Here is a 22,163-nt window from a genome sequence, read left to right on the forward strand (position 1 = left end):
AGGTGTTACAGTCTGTCCTGCCACTCCTCCAGCACTCCCCTGTCCTGCCACTCCTCCATTCACTCCTCACTTCCCTCATCCTCCACACCTGTTCCTCATCCGCTCATCAGTAATCTAGTCAACCTGCCACACCTGTCTTCCTTTGTTCCCCAGTCCTTTATATACACCAGCACCACAGTCATTCCCTGTCGGACCTTAATCTACACACAGCAGACTCATCCCTACTCCATTCCATGGTTCCTGGCCCTCTGATCTACTCCTTCCGTTCTGTCATAGTAAGACCTCTTCAAGTATATCCAGTTTGTTAAATAAAGGATGTTTAACCTGTCCTTGTCTCCGAGGAGTCCTGTGTAACACCAGGACAGGTCCTCTGAGATATAGGTCCCCAGGAACTTGAAGCTGGAGATACGCTCTATGGCCTTCCCGTTGATCCAGATGGGGTCGTGTGTGCCACTTTTTTCCTTCCTGAAGTCTACAATGAGCTCCTTGGTCTTGCTGGTGTTGAGGAGCAGGTTATTTGCAGTGCACCACCTGGTCAGGTGCTGCACCTCTTCTCTGTAGGCGGTCTCATCGTTGTTCCTGATGAGACCAATCACTGTGGTGTCATACGCAAACTTTTTTTTTTTTTAAACTTTATTTTTTCATAAGGTTTTTTTTAACAGTTATGAACATAACAGAAAGAAAAACAGAGTCACAGGCATATTCACAGAGTTTCACATAGAGTCAGAATCAACATATTGTTTACTATCCACAGATTTTATAAAACAGTCCCACTTTCTCCAGTAATCTGTCCCTTTGTGTTGTTGTAGACGTATTGTAAATGTCATCATCTCCATGAGGTGAATGTGCTTAATAGTACTTATTAGCAATGCCATTGAGGGAGGTGCTTGTTTGAGCCAGCATTTGGTAATGGCTTTTTTACAAGCAGCAACTATTACCCTAAAAAGGTATACATCTTGATTACCTACCCTTTCTGGGGTAATACCAAGAAACAATGTGGAAAAAGACAGGTCGATTAGAATACCCAACACTGAAGACATTAGTTTTATCACATTTTTCCAAAATACAATAATACCTGGACACGACCAAAATATATGGACATGATCAGCTTGGGATGATCCACAATCCCTCCAACAAGGACACCCAATGGAAGACAGCTTCGATTTTCTAACAGGTGTTATAAAATAACGGACCAGACTCTTCCAGCAAAAATCTCTCCAAGTGAGCGAGTTAGTTGTAGCGCTCTGAGATTTCCAACCATCTATCCAAACCTCCTCAGGTATCTCCACCCCTAAATCTTTTTCCCACTGATGTTTTACATGATTATGTGTATCATTATTCATGGAACTGAGGGCTAAGTAGAGCTTACCAATAATGTTTTTGTTACTCAATCCTTTGTATGCATCTATAAATATTTGAATCAATTTGGGAGGGTTTTCCATCTCAGGACATTGTACTTCTTTCATAAAATAGTGACGGAGCTGCAGATACCTGAAGAAGTCCTGCCTGGCGAGGCCAAACTTTTTAGAGAGATTCTGAAAGCTATCCATTTGTCCTTTTGAAAGTATTCCACACATAACTGTTATACCAAGGTGGGTCCATTGTCTAAATCTGTGATCATGAATGGCTGGTTGGAAGTGCGGATCACACAAAGGCCAGCTTAAAATCTTAACCTGCCTATTAAGTTGATATGTCTTTACCACTTGCAACCATGTTTTGATAGACAAATTCACACAGAAATTCTCTAATTGTGTGACTGCTCTGGCACTATCCACACAGCCGAGAACAGACTGTATTGGGGATTCAGTCAGAGAATGCTCCAATCCCTTCCATTTGGCCTCAAAGGGTTCGGTACACCAAAGTATAAGCCACCTCAACTGCGCTGCAATATAGTAGTGTCTAAAACAAGGTAACGCCATGCCTCCCCTGTCTCTTGGCAACTGTAAGATGGAGTATTTTATCCGTGGTCTTTTTGTTTTCCATACAAATCTAGATACATGTTTGTCCCAATCTCTAAATTGTTTTAATGGAATCTCTACTGGTAGAGCAGTAAACAAATACAATAGTTTAGGAAGAATTGTCATTTTTATTGACCTTATTCTGTCTCCAATATCTAAGGGAAGCAAGGCCCACCTTTCCAAATCTTTGTATATTTTCTTACTGATGTCTTCATAGTTTATAGTGAAAAGAGAGGACAGGTCCTTTGGTAGAGATACTCCTAGATATCGAATATGCAACATATTCCAGTTGAATTTATACTTTTCAGTTAACTCTGAGGTGGGAGAAAAATTAAATATAAGAGCCTGTGTTTTCTGCACATTAAGCGAGTACCCTGAGAGAGACCCGTAGGCTTCTAGAGCGTCCATCAGCAAGGGCACTCCGGAGCCGGGATTTTGTAATGTCAATAGCACGTCATCGGCATACAAGCAGATTTTATATTCTATACCCCTTATGATTATGCCCTCTAGACCTCGTTCCTGTCTAATCATTTGGGCTAAAGGTTCAATAAACAGGTTGAAGAGACTTGGGCTGAGCGGGCAACCCTGACGACAACCCCTTTGAAGTGTAATTGGGTTTGATAGGCTGCCATTTATTTTGATCATTGCAGTTGGGGACAAGTATAGAGCCTTTATACACTGGATAAAACCTGGGGGAAAACCAAAACGACCCATTGCTTGATAGAGGAAGTGCCAGCTCACCGAGTCGAAGGCCTTCTCAGCATCTAAGCTGAGAAGGATTGCACTGCAATTTGTCTTTGATATATGATCTATAATATGAATGGTGCGACGTATATTGTCATGTGTTTGCCTGTCTCTGATAAAACCTGTTTGGTCTTCATCTATGAGAAATGACATGGCTTCTTCCATTCTTTTAGCTAGAATTGAGGCAAACAACTTGTAATCCATGTTTAAAACACTAATGGGTCGATATGACTTACAGTCTAATTTATCCTTTCCCTCTTTATGAATAACGGAAATAAAGGCCTCCCTCCAAGAAGGAGGGGGCGCACCACCCTTCATGATATGATTAAAACAGTCCTTAAGCATGGGCAACAGTGGCTCTCTCATTACTTTGTACCACTCTGCCGAATATCCATCTGTGCCCGGAGATTTACCTGTCTTGAGTGCTGAGATTGCTTTAATAATTTCCATGTCTGAAATGTCGGATGTAAGAGTATTATTGTGATCTTTGCCTAAAGAGGGGAGGTCTAGCGAGTTCAAAAAATTTTCAAGTTTTGTCTCATTCTGTTCGCCTGATTGAGTGTACAATGCTGCGTAATAGCTTTCAAATGAATTTTGGATTCCTTCTAATTTGGTTGTTACTTTGTTTGTAGTTGGATCTCTAATTTTAAAAACTGATCGCTCCACTTGTTGCTTTCGGAGTCTCCAAGCCAATAACTTGGCAGCTTTTGGCCCAGCCTCGTAGTACCCCTGCTTCATGAATCGTATTTTTCTCTCTATATCCTCACTATAGATTTTGTCTAATTCTTGTTTAATAGGTTTCATTAGTGATAAAAGAGAGGAATCTCCATTAGCACTATGCAACCTTTCAAGAGCTCTTAGTCTAGATTCTAAGTCAAGTAATTTTTTAGCTCTCTCTTTTTTCAAAAATGCAGATTTAGCTATTAGTTTCCCTCTAAGGTAAGCCTTAGATGTATCCCATAAAATGGATGGACTAACCTCCCCATTGTCATTATTAAATAAGAAATTCTTATATTCTTCCTCCATTTCTGCTTTAAATGTCTCATTATTTAACATTCCCATGTTTAATCTCCAAACTGTTTTTTTTACTACTCCATCTAAGTGTAGACTCAGCAGTAAACTAGCATGGTCTGAGAGATCCCTTTGACCTATTTTACAATATTTCACTCTATGCCTGTCAGAACTAAACATCAAAAAATAATCAATTCTTGAGTAAAGGTTATGGCGGGCAGAATAGAAAGTATAGTCTTTCTCACATCCGTGTAAGTCACGCCAAACATCTATTAATCCCAAATGTTTTATCATATTGCTGATCCGGATTTCAACTGAAGTCATTTTCCTTTTTACACTAGTCGCGTCCAATTTAGGGTTCAGCAACACATTCAAGTCCCCTGAACATATCAATATGCCTCTCGTTTCAAGAGCTATTATATCAAATATTTTTTTGAAAAAAACAGTTGGGCTTCCCGGAGGGGCATATATGTTAAATAATGTAACTTCTTTGTCCTCAATTTTACCCTTAACGAGAATATACCTTCCCTCTTTATCCCTAATTTCAGAAATAAGCTCGAAGTTAACATTATTTGAAATTAATATAGCAACTCCCCTTTTATTCCCTGATTTGTGTGAAGAAAAGAATGTACTACTAAACCCCATTTTCTTGAGCTTCTCGTGCTCAGCATGTGACAGGTGGGTTTCCTGCCAGAAGGCGATATTAATCTTTTCCCTCTTCAATTTTGCAATCATTTTGCTCCTTTTAATAGGACTGTTTAAACCATTTACGTTTAATGACTGAAATTTATAATACTGATATGACATAGTCTTAACTCTAACAACTTGTTAGTGCCCGGTGAGTATAACCCTGTGACCTCTGACAATGGAAAGGAACATGTAACAAAAAAAACAGTGACCATAACAATGAGAACTATAACTGAAAAGCTTGGTGTAAAACAAGACTTCCATTTGGAGGAATAATTATCTCCTCTAAGAGTAATGAGGGGGTACGGCCACAAGGTGGGGCCCCTCCCTAACTGTAAAGTACAGGGAAAAAAGAGAGCAACAGGCAACTAAAGTCACCCCTGAGAAAGGTGGTGTATCAGTAACATGATAACACAGCCAGTGTTTTAAGCTTAATGTCACGGGACATGTGAACAAAAACAAACAAAAACTAAAAATATCGATATGGTAATTCCCTCGTTTCATATGTTATCTAACCAAATATTCAGTAAAGGATACCTAATTCAAAAAATAAAACGTAATGTCCAGCTACCTTCTCAGTATAAAGTCATGCCAGAATCATACCAGTTCAGGATTGCTCAAACCGTCAGTCTCCAAGCCCGGTGTCCTCCCGTTCCACTCTCTGGAATTCACGCAGCCTCGCCCGGATGGTGTCTTGGTAATCCGGTCCAGCCCACGGTGTCTCCATTATGTGCCATGGCATCAGCTGGGATAAAGACACAGCAGTATGGCTCCTGGGTTTTTTCGCACGTATTGGCCCGATTGAGTAACCTCGTTTCTTCAGGTCCTCGGCTGCTTCCCTTGCATCACTGTAGGTCACAGTACCGGAGTCAAAATGTATGCGCATCTTTGTCAAAGGCGTTTGGAAGCGAATCCGGTTTTCTTTGAGGACCTTCTTGATTGGAATATACTCCTTCCTCTTCTGCTGCACATCTGCTGCATAGTCATGATCAAAATACACTCTCTTGTTTTGAATGTGCATCTGCTTTTTCCATGCCGCTTGGAGGACTTTCTCTTTAGTTGTGAACCGTAGGAAACGAATCACAATTGAGCGCGGTGACACTCCGGGCGGTGGGGCAGGTCCTAGGGCTCGATGGGCCCTCTCAATTCCGAGTTCTGCTCCCGCTTGACAATCCAGTGATTCCCCCAGCTCGGTCATAATAAAGTTTTCGACAAAGGCGATTACTGAAGTGCCCTCTGCGCCCTCCATGACACCATATATCCGCACGTTGTTACGCCGGGAGCGACCCTCCAGCTCTGATAACTTATTGCGTAGCTTTTGCTGACTATTGAGAAGTTCAATTAAAGTGTCTTTTACGGCTACATCCCACTTTTCTGACCCAGAGACGTTTTTTTCAACCTCTTCCAAGCACCGGGTGGCTTCTTCAACCTGGCTTGTGACGTCTTGCAATTTCTGGTTAATGTCAGCGGTTAAATTGTCTAGTTGGGCTTTCATGTCCATCTTAAAGGAAGCTCGAAAGTCGCTCAGCTCCTTTTTCATTTCGGTTTTCAGGTCGTCCATCTCTTTAGTCATGATTTCGCTCATTACCTTGCGTATAGAGCTGATAGTAGCTACTTCGCTCACTTCTTCAACGTCAGCGCTGGTTTCTGAGTTGGTTAAGCTAGCGGAGTTAGCCCCACAGCTAGCAGCTGCACCTTTTTCAGTTTTCTTCTCCGAGGGTCCTTTTGGCCCGGACTTTACCCTCTTTTGTTTATCCCCGTTCATTATTTATGTGTTTCCGATAGGAATTAACAAAGAGAGACCTCGAGTTTAGGGGATAATATAGGCTTATATCAGAGCATTCTTTTATGCGTCCATCTGGTAATTCGCGCCACCGGAAGTCAGTCATACGCAAACTTGATGATGGAGTTGGATCCATGCACAGGTCTGCAGTCGTAGGTGACGAGAGAGAAGAGGAATGGGCTCAGCACACAGCCCTGTGGCACCCCAATGTTGAGTGTGATGGTGGTGGAGCAGGTGTGGCCTGACCTAACGTGCTGTGGTCTGTTGGTCAGGAAGTCCATAATCCAATTGCAAATTGATCCAGCTCAGCGCTGTGTAGACATCAGTGGAGGACAGTGTAAGGGGCTGGTGGTCTGCTGACAGTGTGGTCTTGGCAGCAGTGTCTTTGTTTTTGTTGTCCCTCCTGAAGCAAGCATAAAAGTCATTAAGCTTGTTCAGGAAGTAGGTGTCTATGGCTGTGGGGGTGGGGTTGCTGGGTTTGTAGTCTGTGATGAATACCTTGCCACATACGTCTGGGGTCAGAGTTAGAAAAGTGACCCTCTTGAGTTAGTAGCAGTACTTGGCCTTTTTGATGCCCCTTCTCAGGTTTGCCCTGGCTGTGCTGTAGGCCTGTGCATCACCTGATCTGAAGGCAGTGTTACAGGCCTTCAGCAGGAGCTGCACCTCCTTGTTCGTCCATGGCTTCTGATTAGGGTACGTGGTGATCTGCTTCTTTGTCGTGATACTGTCAATTGTGGTGGTGATATAATCCAGAACAGAGGAAGTATAAGTGTCAATGTCCGTGTGTGAGTCGCCGGTGACCTGGGGAGCAAACATACTCCAGTATGTTGAAACCTGTCCTGGAGTGCAGAGTCTGTCCCCGCTGGCCACACTTTGATGATCCTCACTGATGGCCTGACACGTTTGATGAGAGGTGAATATTTGGGAGTGAGGAACAAAGAAAGGTGGTCTGATTGGCCTAGGTGGGGGAGGGGGGTCCAAATAAACATGGTCCAAAGTTTTGTTTACTCTGGTGTTCCATCTGGCGGAGTCCCTTGTCAGAAAGAGTTTCAACTCCCATCTCCGGCAGAGCTTCAACCATTGTCCTGGGTGAGGCAGGGGACATTGAGTCCGAGTGGGCTGTGTTCCATGCCTCTATTGTTGAGGCTGCCAGCCACAGCTGTGGCCACAAGGTTGTCTGTGCCTGTCGTGGCAGTAACCCCCAAACTTGTTGGTAGCCACCAGCTGTAAGGGATGCCGTCAAGTCCTATTGGGCCTTTTTGGCCTGTGGGACTCCAGAGGCAGCTGATGGGTATCGGCGGGCTAAGCGGAGCGCAGCTTCGGCAGTCGCTAAGGCAAAAACATGGGAGGAGTTTGGAGAGGCCATGGAGAATGACTTCCGGATGGCTTCGAGGAGATTCTGGTCCACCATCCGGCTGCTCAGGAGGGCAAAGCCGTGCTCCATCAACACTGTGTACAGTGGGGATGGGGGGCTGCTGACCTCGACTCGGGATGTTGTGAGGTGGTGGAGGGAATACTTCAAAGACCTTCTCAATCCCACCAACGTGTCTTCCAATGAGGAAGCAGGTACCCCACAGTGAAACACTCATTTCTGTTCGTGCCACTGGTACTATTATTGGGTCCCTGTTATAAGTATATGTTTGGGTGAAATCCCCAAACAATGTGCTCAGGCTTAGTTTTAAAAAAATGGTGGCTTTTCAACTGGTTTCAACAGTTCTGTTTCAACTCAGCTGTTCTGCAGATTTGTCATTTGTGAAACTTTGCTCTTCCTCACTTTCAGTGATGACACCCATGCTGTCTACTTTGCATACTCCCAACCAGGGACCCTTGGACAGAAGAACATATGGGTTTGCCTGAACTCAAATTTGACAAGAACATTTTTGAGTTGGAAAGTGACACAGGTGACAACCCCCCCATCCTCCACGGTTCCAATGACCTCTGATTATCCAGGGGAATTTGGCTATAAACTCAGTTTTCAGAAGTCTGGTACAGCCAAGTCAGTGACAAAGTATGATCAGTCCCTCTCGGTTTGATTCAAGACCACTGTTTATAGACTACCACATGTTGAGGCATTTTTTGTTGTTCTAGAGTTGTTATATGTTCCATGTTTGTTGTTAAATATATTATGGGAAGTTAGTTTTGTATAAGAGGTTTATGTTTTTATAATCACTGTTTATAGACTATCACATGTTGAGGCATTTTAGTTGTTCTAGAGTTGTTATATGTTCCATGTTTGTTGCTATATATTATGGGAAGTTAGTTTTGTATAAGAAGTTTGTTTTTATATTCATGGATTCTTTTTGTACTAATTTTGTACTTAATTTTTATTTTACTGTTTTTCAAAACGACACAACTCCCACATACTTTGAGCTATCGCGCTGAAATTTAAATGAGGGGTTCCTGGGGGCCTCGGGAACATGCGCTGTGAAGATGGTGATGATTGGACAAAGTTTAAGTTTTCAAACTCATAACACTTTGAGGTCATTTTTAGGTGATTTTTTTCACCTTGTCTGATTCACTCCAAACTTCACATGCAGGTAGTACATGCCACCAGGACACTGTGGTTTAAGTTTCACTCCCCTAGACCCCAGAAAGGGGTAGTTATGGACGTGGAAAGTGGGCACATGGCGGCCATCTACATGTGTGTAGAAGGCTGGCGTTTTGCACACAGATGAGTTAGCTTCACCCTCCCACTGCACACTTGTAGGGCATGTCCTTAGTGATAAGTTTGGGGTCTCTAGCCCCTTCCCAGGCCGAGATATTAAGATGTGTGTTTCTTCCTATACTTTAACATTGAGGCCTATGGAGGCCTGCTTTATGCAATGAAAAACGGGGGGGGCTTTCCGCGCATGAATGATTTGGCGTTGCCCTCCTACCGCACACTTGTAGGGCAGGTCCTTAGTGATTAATGACCAGAGTTTGGGGTCTCTAGCCCATTCCCAGGCAGAGATATTCAGGTGTGTGTTTTTTTCCCCATTCATTAACATGGAGGCCTATGGAGGCCTGTTTTCTAAAGTGAGAAACGGGGTGGCTTTTCGCACACGAATGATTTATCTCCACCGTTCAACTTCACCCTCGTAGGGCATGAACTCAGGTTGTATCGACCCGATTTTGGGGTGTCTAGCCAGTTCCCAGGCCGTGTACGGCCCCGAAAGGTGAGGTTGACCTCCATGGCCCATACTTTAACATGGAGGCCGGGTTTGCAAGTATAAAACGGGGTGGCTTTTCGCACACGAAAAATTTATCACCGCCGTTCCACTTTACCCTCGTAGGGCTTGACCTCAGTTAATACTGATGTGATTTTAGGGTCTCTGGCCCGTTCGGGGGCCGCGTAGGACCCCGACACAGGGACGACTGTAGTCGTCTATGGGGTTATAATGGGGTGGTTTTGGGGGTCCTGCGCAGCCCCTGAGGGTCCGAGAGGCCCCAGATTCAGCGTGGGCATACCCGGGGACGCTGTCAGGGACTCGGGACATGAGAGGGACCATAATTTGCAAGTTTTTGGATTGGGGTGCCCCTAATGCCCCAAATCATTTTTTGGCTCCAAAGGGCCTCCCGTGGTAGCAGGAGGCCGTGTCAAGCGATCTAAGGTGTTTCCAGACGTCTGGCACCAAGGGGCCCCGAAAAACACAGGTTCAAAGCTTTGTATCCCTTAATACAGCCCAATGCAAATATATTGCTTGTGTACGCCTAGTCTTTTTTCAAAAGGACTTTCTGGGGGGGCTGGCGTTTGGTAGGCAGCATCGGGGGGTGGGGTGGGTTGTTGGTCCTCTGAACAGGAATCAGACGTCAAACGGGACCCCGGACCACTTTTGGGCAAAAGTTGCTCGGATCGAGCTGCCGTCGCTAGGGGGCGCTCTCTAAGTTGAAGGCGTAAAGAGGAGACCCCAAATACCAATATTGAACTTAGTCACGGTTCGTGTACACAAAATCCAGTTCGTGGACACTTTGGAACCCCCCCCCCCCCCTGCACCTCCCTGGGACCCCTTCCTTCAAAAGCCGGGGGTCTGGGGTCAAAATGACGGTTCATGGACATATGTTCCAGTTGGGGGTCACAAAAGCATTGTACGTGGACACTTATTCCAGTTCAAGGACGCCCTGGACCCCCCCATCAAAGGTCAGGGGTCTCGGGGGTCGTCAGTTATTGACCGTGGACACATTTTCCAGTCCACGGACAAGAATCATTGCACATGGACACATATTCCAGTTCGTGAAACGGTGGAGCTTGGTCGCCATCTAGTGTTCGGACTGTTTTTCCAGGACATGTCCTGAAAGTCGACTTCGTGTACATGACAAATCGATTTGTCACCGTTTGGTGTACGAAAGTGTCCACGACTTGGAAAAGTCCATTCATTTTATTAGGGAAACGGCCGAAAACGGCCAAAATTCCCTTACTGCTGGTGGCTCCCATTCAGACGCAATGTTCCCCGCCTCACCCGGGACATGGTTGAAGCTCTGCCGGAGATGGGAGTTGCAACTCTTTCTGACAGGGGGCTCTGCCAAACGTTCCCAGCAGATCGTCACAACACGCTTGGGTCTGCCAGGCCTGTCCGGCATCCTCTCCCACCATCTGAGCCAAGTCACCACCAGGTGGTGATCAGTTGACAGCTCCGCCCCTCTCTTCACCTGAGTGTCCAGAACATGCGACCGCAAGTCCCACGACATGACCACGAAGTCGATCATCGAACTGCGGCCTAGAGTGTCCTGGTGCCAAGTGCACATGTGGGCACTCTTATGTCTGAAAAAGGTGTTTGTTATGGATAGTCCATGACAAGCACAGAAGTCCAACAACAAAATACTAATTGGATTTAGATTAGGGGGGTCGTACCTCCCAATCGTGCCCCTCCAGGGCTCGCTGTCATTGCCCACCTGAGCATTGAAGTCCCCCAGCAGAACGAGGGAGTCCTTGGAAGGAGTGCTCTCCAACACCCCCTCCAAGGACTCCAAAAAGCGTGGGTACGCTGAACTGCTATTTGGTGCATAAGCACAAACAACAGTCAGGACCCATCCTCCCACCCGAAGGCGGAGGGAGGCTACCCTTTTCATTCAACAGGATAAACCCCAACGTACATCAACATGCCACTGTTTTCAAAGTGACAAAGCACCTGCTATATAGAAACTGAAATGGTATAGGAAGGCCATGAGACCACCCTTCATTGTCAAGTTTTCAAATAACTCTGATGAGACTGGCCATGACCCCAATGGGAATGAGTCACCATAGAAGCAGAAAAAGGTCCAACTGCCACAATACCAAAGATGTGATTGTCAATTGCTGAAAAACTGGCACTAATCCTCTTCTGTCTACAACAAAAGTGCAGTTGTGTAGATGGCACTCTGGTTGAAATACTTTTGGACCTGTAATACTCCTAACATCATCAATAAGGTTCATTGACACCTGTTTCTCCAACAGAAATAGGAACATGCATAGGTCTGCAGCATCCCCACGTGCACCTATCCTATACCCTCATGGACCCTAAGGTCCTCTGGCACTAGTCTTTAATTGTTCCTAAGGTCAGGCCCAGGCAAAAAGTTCAGGCAACAGAGTTAAGGAGGGCAGCCTGGAGGCTGTGCAGACAGCAGGCCTGGTTCCGGAGTATGGTCTGGAGGCCGAGACGACAGCAGACTTGGCTATAGAGGACAGCCAGGAGGCTGTGAAGACAGGTTGTGGATCTCTGGAGGGTGGCCGGGAGGCCGCAATGGCAGGAGCTGGATGTCTGTGGGGCTCAACAGCATCCACTCAAAGACAGGTTGTGGTGCAAAAGGCAGAGGAGGTGCGACATCCTCGTAGGCAAGAACTCCATGGGACGGAGGAGGAGCAACCCCCCTCGGAGACACAGACAACAGCAGACGAAGGAGGAGCGACCTCCTCAGGCGCCAGAACCAGAGGCAGAGGAGGAGCAATCTCCTTGGGCGCTGGAACAACAGGAGGTAGAGGAGAAGCTACGTCCTCTGCAGCAGAAACCACAGGAGGTGGAGGAGATGCAACCTCCTCGGATACTATAGGCAGAGGCAGTGTGACCTCCTCAGAGACGTGACCCAATGGAGGAGTGTTCCGAACTGGGATCCCTTCAGAGACAGGGACCACAGGAGAAGCACCTCAACTCAAGACGCCTTCAGGAACAGGAACCAGAAGCAGAGGAGGGGCGTCTTGACCCGAGACCTTCAAGACAGGAGCTAGAGGAGCATTCCGACCAGGGACCCCCACAGGAACAAGAGGAGAGACGTCTCGACCAAGATCCCCTCAGGAACAGGAACCAGAAGCAGAGGAGGAACGTCCCATTCTGGGACTCCCTTGTGAGACAGCGTGAACCTGGGCACTAGCGTCAGACACTGAAGAGCTGGAGAAGACCTGTATGCAGGCATTGGACGCTACGGAGCTGGGCAAGACCTGGGCGCCGGCGTGGATCGTCGCAGCACTGGAGCAGGCCTGGGAGCTGGTGTTGGAGGTTGCCGCGCTGGAGGAGACTAGGGAAAACTAGCCTTGGATGCTGCAGAGATGGGAGCGACACAGGTGTTGAGGACCATGGGGCTGAAAGTGGTGCCAGCCACATTGACCAGGGATCTGGAGGCAGCACCGACGATGTGAACCTTGGAGCAGCACCGGAGATGTGGAGCTGGTGGTGACACTGGAGATGTGGACCGTGGAGCTCATGGCGACACAGGAGATGTGACACTTGAAGCTGGTGGTGACACCAGAGACGTCAGGCATGGAGCTGGCCATTGCTTTCTGCCGTACTTCTTTCTAGAGTGCCTCTGCTTGCTTGGAGTGACTGGAGAGCCAGGCAGTATGTGACTTAGTTGAGGGTTTGTGGACTGGTTGCTGGAGGTCTGGACGCTGACATAAGGAACATGGATGGACTTGGAACTGGTTGACTGGCTCATGTCATGCAACACATCAAGACCATGCTGTACCCCTGCCAGTCAGTCAGCTGCATCCGGAAAACTGAGGTACCAGGGTTTGGCATTCAGCAAGTCAATGACCCTTTTGGCTGCTGCCAATTGTTCCTGGAAGGAGCTAGGTCCACTCATGTAGTCATCATATGTCTTTGTGGCCTGGTGCATCTCCTCAAAAGCCCTGTCATACCTGCAGTGGTCCGTGAGGTCCTTGGTGTGCCAGACCATTCTGTCTGTTGGGTCCATGTCTGGCTAGATCCTTCTGTTATGTGCAGCAGAGGTGAGGACCCAAATGCAGGCATATGAGGCAGAAGCCAGAACAGTGCATATAAAAAGGTTTAATTCCAGATGAGCCAGGAACAGAAACCAATACAAAACACGTAAGTGAAAGTTACAGAAACAGGAAACTTAACTAAACATGAAAAACCCCAAAACATAAACCATAATCATGACTAAACTAAACATGACAAAAACAAAAAACATAGACAATTGACCATGACAGTTTTACCAGAAGGGCTAACTAATGGAAGATAAGATAGTCTTAATTAGGACCGGGGGTGGGCATAGACCATTATGTATCACACACATTCAGCCATCTGTCCACGTCTGATATGAGAAAAACAGTATGTGTGTCAGGGGCGTCTCCAGCTTTTGAGGACACCCTAGGCTTAGCCCGGGGAGCTTTTATATATATATGTATATATATATGTATATTCAGGAGTATTACATTTGAATATAAAATTTCTTTAAGTTGATCACACACAAGAGATTCAATCATTTTTGACAAAATGCACAAATTTGATATTGACCTGTAGTTCGTTAAAACTGGCCTTCTTTTAAAAGAGGAAAAGAGGAACAACAAAAGCTGACTTCCATTCTGATGGAATTTCTTTACTTTCAATCAAAAGATTAAAAAGTATTGTAAGAGGCTGTGCAACAAAATTAGCAGCCTTTTTCAAATAATAAGGCTCTATGAAATCTGGTCCAGGAGGTTTTCTGTGTTTTAAATATTTAAAGCCTTATGCACTTGCTGCACAGTAAAAGGTACAAAATGAAAACATTTGGGGGTTTATACAGGGAGTCGTTGAGGCAGCTCCTATAGAGTCAAACAAAGAACCAGATGCTACAAAATTCTTGTAAAGTTATCTTTCTTTGACTGAGCTAAATAACTATTATCAATGTCCATGACTGATTCGGACATGTCCGCTACTGGCTCCTCCTTTGTCTGTAACTGTAATACAAATTATTTAAAATCAACATCTTCCAGCACAATAAAAGCATTAACCTTTCCTGGCTATCTGGCCATTCAGAAATGGGAAGAGTACTATAAACTACACAGGAGGTACATGAGATAAATACACCAGGTAATGAAAACTTTGAGTAATTAATAATAATTAAACCCTCTGCATTAAAGCAGCTCCAAGCCCAGCATCATATGCGGCTGTGTGACTGAAGAATGGGCGCCCAAAGTCTGGGAATCTGAGCACAGGGGCCGAGGTGATGGCTGTCTTAAGGAGGGCCATGGCTGTGTCACTTGTTGTCCCGGCTGAACACGGCTTCTTTTTTTGTTAGGGCAAAAAGTGGCTCAGCGATCCACGCATAATCTTGCACAAACCGACAGTAGTAACCTGTCAAGCCGAGAAATTGCCTGACCGAGCCGAAGGCGAGCTGAAGGTCCAAGGAAAAAAATAATGTTCGGGTGCCAATTTGTAATGGGGAAGCGTGTTGTGGTAAGGGGGAATTAGCTCAGTTAGCCAGATAACGCTGCTACAAGGTTGACAAACTCACAGCGACACTGGTACTGAAGATTCCACAGTGCGTGCTCTTTAATAAAAGGACATTCATCAACCATATAAAGCCTGGTTGGATGGCTGCTGTCTCATCATACATAAACAAAACAGTGCAACACAACACATCCGTCACAAGTGGGAAAAAGAAAGAATAAGAGCTGAGCTCCCAAAATGTCCGTCTGCAGTCTAAGCGTACGCAAGACGATCTCCTCTCTTCTCGAAGCATCTTGCTGACGTCATCATTAGAAGACAACCAAAAGTTAAAGGGACTTTCCACAATTACAACTGTTACAACACGTTACTGGCTTATTAGCACCAAGTTTGTTTCTGAAGTCTGCCAGCAATGGTTTGGTCCTAGAAGATAGCAGAAAACCGAAATAATCTAAAATTTGTGCAAAAGCTGATGAACCATTTGTCACTGGTTTTCAAGCTCAGGTATTAATTATTTTAATGGGTTGTGTGATCCTGTTGTTGTTGAGCAGTTTAAAGACTTAGTGCTGTAACTAAAACTATAATAAAAATTTTCTTTTGCTATGAAACTTTGTCATCTTTCCAATAAAAACTTATTTTGCTGACCGGCTATACTTAACAGGCTGTGCAAAATCACAGTAGCGATTAAAAATAATCTTTGCTCTCAAATTAATATTTCAAAATTCATTACTAAAAAGGAAAACTATGACAGAAAGAAGACAAAAGCTTGTTAATTTAATTTTATTCTTTTGTTACGACTACTGACCCATCAGGCTTCTGTACATCATGTGTCAAGTGTGTCACGACTGTCGCGTTGCTGTGGACACGCCCACTTCCTTCTAGAAGCATTTTCTAATAGAGTTGTGCTCGTGCTGGATTAACTTCGACTGAAACGCAGGAAAACGTTGGAGAAAATGGTAAGTTTTACTTTTCCCTTCAGCGTACTGCACGACTGACATTATTCAGATACATTTTTCAACGAAGTTATATTAAGACTACTGTTTTTTTTGTGTGTGTGTTTGAACTTGCCACTATAGTTAGCAAAGTTAGCATCAAAGCTAAGCTTGAAGCAGCGCACGTGGCGACGTGAACGTGTTCATTGCCAGGTTAAACTACTCTGAAGTCATGCTACATTAATGAGGGGCTAAATTAAATATCCACATAGTGTTATTAAACTATATGGTTGTATATGGGATTTTTTTTTTTTTTTTTTTTTTTTTCTCGTTCAGCAGTTACAGTGGTCATTTACACAGCAGTTATTTTATACCGCAGGTGTTTATGAAGATTTTGTACAGACAGACACCCACCCCCGAGAGTCTCTGCTCTATACGAACGAGTCCAGACTGTCTGGACATGTCTCGGCGCATTCCGGACAGTCTCGACCTGTCACCGCTGTGGTGCTGCTGTACCCATTTTAACTTTCATCCCAGGGTATATGTGAGGGAAAATGCCCGGCGATGGACTTTGCGGGAGCAGCCGTCCTCCACGAAGGGCATTATCCCGCATATACCACGGTCACTTACGAAAGAAATAAATATTAAATCAATTATTAATATGTTTTTTTTTTTTTACAGTTAAAATCGTAAGGTTTTTACAAGAAGCGGCTGAGTGGTAGCCGGTAACAGGTGTCGTGCCGAAAAAAAAGCACCCCTGCCGTGAAAAGCACCCCACCCTCTTGTAGCGCAGTAACAGCATCTCTCCTTACCAAAACCCCAAACTAACCTGCTGCTAAAAAGAAAAAAAATATATTTTATCTAGTACCCAGAGAAATAAAACGTCAAACACTGATGCTTAAGTGGTCTGTATATGGTCACACAGAATACTCGGAGCCCCCCCCCCCCCCCCCCCCCGAGTAAATCTGTCCTCGTTTGTCTCAGCACTTTGATCTTTTCAGAGTATGCTCATACCATGATCAGCAATAACTGTTGTGAATTTGGGGGCTGCAAGTGATTTGGAGTCAGATATAAAAGGGGTGCATAGCCTGGCAGACCTGGCTGCCAAAATATGCACCCCCTCAGTAAATCTGTTCCTGTTGGTCTTTTTTTTTTCTGTTATGTATGTATGTGTGTATATGTATGTATATATATATATATATATATATATATATATATATATATATATGTGTGTGTATATTTTATTTTATTTAATTTTTTTTTTATCAGCAGGTTAGTTCATGCTTTTGGTAAGGCTCATTGAGAGGGGGTGCTTTTCATGGCAGGGGTGCTTTTTTCGGCACAACGCCGGCTCAGACACAGAACCTGCAGCTCGGTAGGTCAGCTGTTGTATTAGACCTGATCAGTAGAGGGAAGGGAGATGATTGATTAATGTTATGTGGCACAAAGAATCATTTCAGAGGGTGGGTGCAGCTCTTAAAGCTTGTGTGTGTCAAGAGGATGATGCCACATTTGGTTTCAGTCCAAGTCCACAGATAGTTTTCTAAATCTTTGTCATTGCAAGAAAATTATCCACCATTCACACTGATCATTAAATGTGTGGCAAGCAAATTACTCTATCCTAAATCGTTTTTAGTATATTGTCTGCCATTCACTCTGTATGTTCTGAGTTTCTGTTGCCACGGTTACCAACTAATGTTTGGCAAGCACATTAATTTACAACAATAAGAATATTTGACTGGAACTTTTTTTAATAAGTGACCTATAACACTTTTAACAGACACCCTAGAGCCAATCAGAAATGAGTATTCACCCAGATCGTGGTATAACTACATGTCACAGTGTGAATTACACCTGAATGTTTATGAAGTTTAGCGAGAAAATTAAGTGGCTCTTGAAGTTTTACTAACAGAGCATCTTGTTTACAGGAGGCTGACCAGACTGTTGCATCCCCTGGTGAGGACTCTGACTGCTTAGGTGGGGAAAATGAACACATCACAATTAGTTAAATTTAGATTAGCAGTGCTGGACATAAATGTAGCAGGGGTAAACTATTGAATTTTTATTTGAGAGTTTTAGGATTTCATAAGAGTATAAGAGATCTACTTGCATCTTATGTAGTTTGGTCACAAACAGCAGAGTGGTGGTCTTCAGTTATTTAAACGCTATGTTGTATCCGAATAGTCAGGATCAGCACATAGATGTTATTACTGCACTATCTTTCAACCATCGGGTGGGCCGTAAGTTTTCATACATTGGAAAAATAAACATTTTTCTGTTGAACAACAGTTTTTATTTATGTAATGTGTGCTATATGATTACCATTGTTTCAAAAACACTTATTAAATTGCTCTAAAAAATACATTATACATTTTAATTTTTATGTAAGTTTATGGCCCACCCTGTAGTTAGTTTTGTCACAGTTTTGTTTGGATTGCTAACTTGATTTGCAATGTGATTGAACAGCACATATACCGTAAGTCTAACCACATAATCAGACTTTGTAACCTCCTAAGTCTTTGCTTTTCTTATATTGGGCTGAAAATTCCTCTACAGCACCTAATGTGTTACTTTCCTCAGCTCTTAGATTTAATGTTTTGGTGCTTAACATGACCAAGTATTTTTTCAAACTCTCTTCACAATCTTTCTGCACACCAGCTATCAATCCAAATGACTTTGTATCCTCATCTTTCACAGATGAAGATGTAAACAGAAGTTATATAAAAAAAATAATCTGTGATGTGGTCTATATAAAGCAAACAAAAGAAACTGTCATCTAGTCTTTGTTTTATAAAATTCTAAAGCAGATTTCACAATAATTTGTTAAGTGGGCTGATGTAGGAGACGAAATGTGTTGAGGGAGAGGCTTCTTCAAGTCTGCTGCAAGACAGTTCTAGGAGGTTATTCCTTCAAAAAGCCATCACCTTGGACTTAATTTAATCATTTAAGTTAATTAAAATCAATAGGGATGCTCCGATCAGGTTTTTTGTTGCCGATTCCGATACCGATCACCCATGAGTGCCGATCACTGCCGATCACCGATAATCACATGGATTGGCTGTAATTTTCTTATAAGCACTGCCGACTATTTGATGTGGAAAAGGAACCATAAAATCCCCCTAATTTAGACAATAACATGTACATAGTACAATGCGCTATCTTTCAGTAATCAGTAGTACTATATTTTAACAGACTGAAAACACATTAAGGCTCTCATCAGGCTAAATAAGAAAGTAAAACAAAATCTTAATATTGCTAAAAAAAAAAAAAAGCCAAGTAAAAGAGGCGTCCTCCACCACTGAGAACGGTTGGTCGTCAAGGCCGATTAACTGAATTATTTTTGTGGTTATTTGCTTGACTGTCACGCTCATACGGACGAGTGTTGGTAACTGTTGGCTGCGTTAGCTGCGCTCTGGCTGCACCAGCGTCTTCCTTTCATTCTGTGCAGTGAGCCTCGAAAATTCAGCGTACTCCGTCAAGTGTTTGTTCTTTAAATGCCGTATTAGATTCGTTTTATTGAAGGATTTTGACGTACTTCCCCCGCGAGGTACTTTTGCGTTGCACGTGTTGCAGGATGCAAACTTTACATCACTCTCACACACAGTGTAAAACTTCCACACGGCAGACATGTTTGCTTTGGATTTGCAACCGTGCGCATGCAAATTGTGGAGGAAAGCGGGAGCTATGACACTGCACGCAGCGCTTCTGCAGGTTGCAGAGTATGAAATATAGGTGGTCAGATTTTGTGATCGGCAACAAAAGGCATTGATCGGCGAACACCGATCACATACTTTTTTACGGATATCGGCCGATAATGATCGGTGTCCGATCGATCGGAACACCACTAAAAATCAATGAATTAAAAAAAAAAAAAACACACATTTAAAGTATTTTTTTTTTCTTCATGTAGTAAAATTGAGGGAAAACTGAACACACCCACAGAAACTTCCAAATCATGCCACATTGCTTCTCCATATTTTTTTTTATTTTTTATTTTCAATCTTAAACTGAGTAATTTTTTAAGTTTAGACCTAGACCTATTTAAAAAGAAGTAAAGGGAATGTGAAACATATTTTTAAAAGATTTAGCACATGTTTTTTAATCTTTAACTATATACCTGTAATTCTTTTTACAGTTGACGTTGGGAAAAAGGAGGAAAAGGTAAGAGATGTTGTCTTAATTAGATTATTAAACCATTCAAACTAGGGTGTGGTGGTTAGCACCGCAGCCTCACAGCAAGAAGGTGAGTGGTTCGAGCCTCAGCTGGGGGGAGGTGTGAACCTGGGGGGTGGTGTGGAGTTTGCATGTTCTCCCCGTGTATGCGTGGGTTCTCTCCAGGTTCTCCGGCTTCCTCCCACCTTCCAAAGACATGATATTAGGTTAATTGGTCACTCTAAATTCTCTCTAGGAGTGAGTGTTTGTGAGAATGGTTTTCTCTGTATGTGTTGGCCCTGCAATAGACTGGTGACCTGTCCAGGGTGTACCTGCCTCTCACCTGCTGCTGCTGGGATAGGCTCCAGCTTACCCGTGACCCGTAATGGACTAAGCGCTACCGTGAATGAATGAATAACTTTAAAACTGTTTTGACAAGGGGATGGACTAAAAAGAATTCACCATGACAATTTATTTTGGATGGACAGTTTACTCTTATTTCTAGTTCAGATTTCAGATTCCTCTATCTATTTGTACTTAATAACTGAAATATCTTTGCTAAACAAGCTTGTCAGTTTTTAAATTATTTATGTTTTAAAGGTTCAGAGCCGTCATTTTCAACGCCTCCTCAAACTCAAAGCTCATCATAATGTGTGTGAAGACCGATTTGAGAAGGCCAACATTATGCTGTTAAACAAAGAGAAAGAGAGGACCATATCTTTACAACGGTGTCTGAAAACAACGGTTAGGAGTTATTTTTAATATATAAATATTCTGTGTGGTCTCATCCCATTCTCTTGGTTGATCATGATTAGTTACAGACCACCAACTGAGCTGAACTGCAAGATGTTAATTTTGGCAGCAGTTTTTATAATTTATTTTTTATTTCAGTGTCAGAGGAAGAATGCTCTTTATTGTTTCATCTGTTTTTAGCTGTTTAAGCTGTAGTTTATGTGTGTGTGTGTTTTAAAAGTATTATTACTGTAAATACATATACATATACATTTTTCTTTATTTTTTTTGCAGGTTGAAGATGAAAGAAAGATTCCACCCTTAAGAAGAACAAAGAGTGTCCTTGTAAGTAACTCTGGAAGTATATATTGGACATTGTTGTACACAGTTACTGCAAAGTTTGGGAGGCTGACAAGTTAATAGTTATTTGAAAAGTTTCAATTTGACATTTTGACAACTGTTTCAATTGTGGAGCAGGGCCGCATGATATCAGGAAAACGTGATATGTGTTAACACTGTTGAAAGTTGTGATGATATATGCAGAGCTCCACTTGGAAATCTTTCATGGACAGACATCTACTGAACTTAATAGCTTGTGCTAAAATATTGTCAGTAGCATTGTTTTAGCCAATGCGAAATTTAAGTCTTAATAAAAAATAATTTGGTCAGCAACACAAACGGATCACAAGGAGTGGTGTCCCTCAGTAAAAAGACTAGAGATGAAATTGATAATTAACAGTCTTTGCAAAAGTTTGATGATGTTTCTTTATTAACTTTTGATAAATTAAAAAGATTCGTTTTATATTCCAGTGTGGAATATTAGTTATTGAAATCAGTTTGTCAGAAGAATTATAGTTTACATTGATGCACTGAAGTCCAACGTCATTAGTCCAGATGTCCATGCCACTGTCCAAAAGCTGATTAACACTTTAAAAATCATGAACATTTGTAGAATATAATTAGATGGAACCATTTATAGTATCCCATTATCTTTTAAACTGAGTATTTTTCAAGAAAATCATTGTGTCATGAGGCAACCATTTTAAGTTCTGTTTTTTTCTTAAAGCTGACCAAAGAGATGCTCCAGATGGATTCAGAGGACTTCCAATCCTGCATGTACAACAGTGACAACAGTGAGGATGAGTACATCCCAGGATCATCAACAGAGGAAAGTTCAGACCAGTTGTCTGAAGATACTTGCCGTCCCCCGAAGGCCAAGAAAAGACGTTTAGGAGAAGATTCCAGGCTACAAAAAATGAAAGCCGGTTCTGTCCTTGAATCAGGAAACACAGGATTATGTGAAGCCAAGAAAAATATTCAAAACAGGGAAGAGAACCTACATTTAAAGGACATTTCTACAGATAGACAAAAACCAAAGAGGAGTGACAAGAGAGGAGGATCATGTTCTGAAGAACAAACTGAGTCTGCATCAACCAAAAAAGACAGAAATAGAAAAACGTACACAAGATTTAAAAACACCCAAGCTTTACAGTCAGTCGTGACAAATGATTCTTTGGTTATCGCTGATATCCAAAACGTAGATGGATCC

General features: G+C 43.2%; 1 protein-coding gene and 2 long non-coding RNA genes across 5 annotated transcripts in view; 2 read left to right on the plus strand and 1 right to left on the minus strand.

Moving 5' to 3' along the window:
• tefb (TEF transcription factor, PAR bZIP family member b) overlaps positions 1-22,163 on the minus strand; it is a 44,595-nt gene that overhangs the window by 10,761 nt on the left and 11,671 nt on the right. The gene's annotated exons all lie outside the window — the stretch shown is intronic.
• Positions 8,196-13,774, plus strand: LOC121655784. The gene is made up of 3 exons (XR_006013304.1): positions 8,196-8,264; positions 8,458-8,460; positions 13,759-13,774. It is a non-coding gene; the product is annotated as an uncharacterized LOC121655784 (long non-coding RNA).
• Positions 15,695-21,754, plus strand: LOC121655714. The gene is made up of 5 exons (XR_006013279.1): positions 15,695-15,754; positions 17,659-17,707; positions 19,866-19,891; positions 20,909-20,959; positions 21,681-21,754. It is a non-coding gene; the product is annotated as an uncharacterized LOC121655714 (long non-coding RNA).

Source organism: Melanotaenia boesemani, chromosome 2 (genome assembly GCF_017639745.1).
Source record: "Melanotaenia boesemani isolate fMelBoe1 chromosome 2, fMelBoe1.pri, whole genome shotgun sequence".
NCBI lineage: Eukaryota > Metazoa > Chordata > Actinopteri > Atheriniformes > Melanotaeniidae > Melanotaenia > Melanotaenia boesemani.